This window comes from Loa loa (assembly GCF_000183805.2).
Source record: "Loa loa unplaced genomic scaffold supercont3.379, whole genome shotgun sequence".
Classification (NCBI taxonomy): Eukaryota; Metazoa; Nematoda; class Chromadorea; order Rhabditida; family Onchocercidae; genus Loa; species Loa loa.
The window spans coordinates 12,798-17,114 of NW_018108559.1; positions in this window are offsets into that span (position 1 = coordinate 12,798).

The following is a 4,317-nucleotide window of genomic DNA, read 5'->3' on the forward strand; positions in this document are numbered from 1 at the left end:
ATTATTATTATTAATAAAAGTGATAACAATAATAACAATAACAATAACAATATCAATAATAATAATGACAATAATAGTGATAATAAGAATGGTAATTTAATGGTGACAATAATAACGCGATCTTACTACTATTGGTGATGGGAAAATTTTGGATCATATATCCCATTAGAATAAAAAGCCGTTTTACAGCTTAACATTAAATTCAAAAAATTATTTTAGATCCTTAAGAGTATCTCATGATAATACTTCGAATAAAAAAGATTAATAGTGGCATTTTTTTTTCTTTAATTTGTATTCGTTTATTAATTATAATGTGGAAATGATATAAATTGGAATTTGCTAATTAATTAACACTGATTCCTTATAGTTTTGAAAGTATCCTCCATTCCTTGTATATGCATATTTGAAAAGAATGATTTCATTACTTAACAAAATATTTTTTATACGCAATAATCGATACAAAATAAACAAATTTTTAACCAATTTTTCATTACCGATAGTTGATTACAAATGTGGGAGATCTCAGGGTAATGATATAATACAATAAATTATTTAAGATCTAATGAATGGATGTATTATATGATCCTGGCTCTAAATTAAAGGATATAATAAAAGATTTTGATCATATTATTTGCATAGTTTGATGATGGTGTGATCGAAAATATCAGGGAATTTTCCAAAATATAAAAAAGATATAAAAAGATTTCCGAAAGATGAAAAAGATATCTCTCCGAAAGCGGAATATACCGAGAAATTAGTGCATATGGAACTTTGGAAATAATCATTATCATCATCATCACTATCATCATCATCATCATCACTATCATTATCATCAGCGTGTCATCATCGTCATCTTTATCCTCATCATCATTGTCATCAACTCATCATCAACGTCATCATCTCATTATCAACATCATCATCATCGTAATCAACATCCTCATCATCATATTATCGTAATCAACATCCTCATCACCATTATCATCATCTATTTGATTAATAAATTAATTTTAATTCAACATTATTATCACCAGTAACATAATAGAGAATTTGTCGAATTTATTCATCAAAAACTTCATTCCAAAAACTTGACAATATCGATTTATAGGCGGGATGAAATAATGGAAAGTGATAAATATTATCATTATCACAAATTTTATCGTTTCATTTTCATGAAAATAAAGAATAAATCAAAAATGAGGAAAATTGATAATTCATTTAAAATTGATAATATTTGAATTTAAAAATTAATTCCATCCAATTGATCAAATTAATCAAATAGAACAAACTGCAACAAATTTTTATACATATTAAATTAATCACTGAAAAGAATTAGAATCATAGTTAAGAGAGAATGGGAAGGAGGGAGAGAGGAAGAGAAAGAGGAGAAGGAAGGAGAGACAGGAGGAGGAGAAGGAGAAAGTGGTAATGAAAAGATTGAGAAATGGATGAAGATGTTGTTCTGTAAAATAATCAGTATATCAGTTGAAAAATGAATTTTTGTTGAAATTTCAATGATATGAAAGATGCGGACAGACATGATAACCTCTAACCATTCACAATCTCCTTTTATCCTTGTTTTTCTTGATGGCTGCAAAATGGACGAAAATCGATTTCTTACGCTCAACTATTCCTCTAAAGAATCATTCATTCATATTCTTCCATATATACATAAATTCCATCACATATATATATGTGTATGTGTACATGTGTATGTGTGTATGTGTGCATGTGTATATATAAATCTATACATACACATATATGATATATATATATATATATTGATGGAACATTTTCAATTATTATTGATCGTACCTTAGTAAATTATGGGAGATAGAAGAGGTAACTTACTAAGCAAATATATTTAAGATTGGAAGATACGGACATACATACACATACATATATACACACACATACATACGTATATACACACATACATACATACATACACCACAGATGGGCATAAATATATTTAAGATAGTAGATACGATTATAGGTATCAGAAAAATTAGAGATAAAGTAAAGGGAATTAGATGATAAAAAATCAGTATGATAAGAACATATCAAGATTAATAGTCATTGAAACTTATAGATTTTTTTTTTCTCTTTCTTCTTTCATACAGATTTTCCCTCTTTTACCTCTAATAGACAACTGAAATGTTTATCATAAAGATAAGTTAGTTCTTTTGAAAAAGTTTTTTCTAAGAAAAAAAGAAAGAAGAAAGATAAATGATATATCAAAAGATTAATTGTTAGGAATCGATAAAACTTGGAAACAAAAAAAAGTGGAAATCATTTGAAATTGAAGCAATCAACTGATCAATGTTTGATGTGGGAAAGAAATAGAGAAAAGTATATATTAAATTTGACGAGTGAAATATTATAATCGTAAAATTAAACAAATTATCGTTTGATTAAAATATTTGATTAACAGGTTAGTATAATTTGTAAATTTTCATTTTGGTACCGCGTAAAAATTTGCGATGTGGTAATTTTTGTTGTCTGTAATAGTTATGTTTTAAATTTCATTTTGAACTTTCTTTTTTACTCATTAGTGGGACTATGGTATTAACTTTAACATAGTGATAGTGCTACTCATCAAGGTTTATCCATTAGCATCCATTAGCATAATGATAAGATGGAATATGGATTTAGCCAAATTTAAAAGTACTGCAGTATTTTGATGTCTAACTAGACATATGCTTAAATATGTTAGCGACATAAGTTAGGACAGTTTTGTTTGCTTTCAAAAGATAAAAATTGGGGTTTGTGAGCGATAAGCAGTATGGTTGTGGTTTGTTTTAAAGAAGCTTTCTGTTAGTGAACATTAGCTTAAAATTAGGTTTTTGTTTAGCAGTATTTTAGCTTAAAGAGCTTTTTTCTGGTAGCCTTGTTATTATAAATCCCTTTCTGATACTTTTGTACGCGTATTAGCATCTACTTCGATGCCAAAATCAGTCCTTACCTCCAATATAGCATTTTTTTTCTTTTTTTGATTCAAACTGCATTTAGATGTATTTGCTAAAAGACATTAAATGGATTGCTTTAAAAAAAGAACACTGAAATTAGAAAGCAATGCTAATTTTGTTCAAAAGAAAAAAAATGCATTACATTGGTTGTCTAAATTAAATGAACTTATCATTTTTATGGACAAAAATTATTAAAAAATTGGCCGTTGGTTGTTATTTTTACTTGGTAAAAACATCACAGTGTCATGTTTTTCCTAAAATAAAACTTAATATCATTCAAGTTTCTTCCAAATACGCATTAAAACTTATTATTTTCAACGGAGTCTTATTTTTCATCTATAAAAATCGATATTTATTTACGTATATATTACTGTTTTATGTTTTACTGTAGTTCTATTTTCATTCATCGTTATTTCTTGTGTATTACTTCACTAGTATTTGATACTTTTTCTAAGGAATTACACATGGATATTTGGGAAAATTTTAATTGAATAATACCAATTATTTATACTCAATTATATAGTAATATTATTCTCAATATACTCGTCGTGAGCGCACTAAATGGGTTTTTGTTAGTTGTTGATCGTAACTGGGGCTTATTTGTGGGATAGGATATATATTTTGAGCATCATGAGAAATCATGATGCTGGCTACTTATATTTTGAGCATCAAAATCATAATGCTGGCTACTGTTAGGATTTGTTTTTCAATTAGGTCTTATTTTCAGAGAGATACGGTACCGAAAGAAGAAATAATGGAAAGTATCTGTTTTAGAGTTTAGGCTAATATCAGACAGGAAACAATGGCAATATAAATGGAATTAAGAAATAGCTAGCCATAATTCAAATCATTTTAATGTTACTTTTCAGAATATGAAAACATATTTTCGTTTCGTATTCAATCAGGAAATAGTGACAGTGTTCAGTCTTTTCATTTTGCTAAGAAGCAGTAGTCAGAAATTGTTGGAATCTCTTGCGAATTTGCAGGTTGTAACAAGACGACATATGATGAACGAATCCTGCTTAAAACTGCTGACATTTATTTAGTTTGCTCATCAGTTGAGAAAGACGAAATGCTCTTGGTTTTTTTTTTTTTTCCGGTTTTATTCTAGTGATTGTAAGTGGCACTGGAGAAAGAGAGAAGACTGAATATTACGATAAAATGTAGATTTTGTTTGAATTGTTGAAATTATAATGTCACAGGAATAACGTGGAAAAATGAAATTGTTGTATTTTTTGTGGATTAAGCACATCAGTAACAGTTATCGATTTTCAACAGATTTCTGTGATGGAGATATTTTAGTTGAATGGTTTGGTCTCAAGGTCATAGGTGAATACAGATGACATTCTCG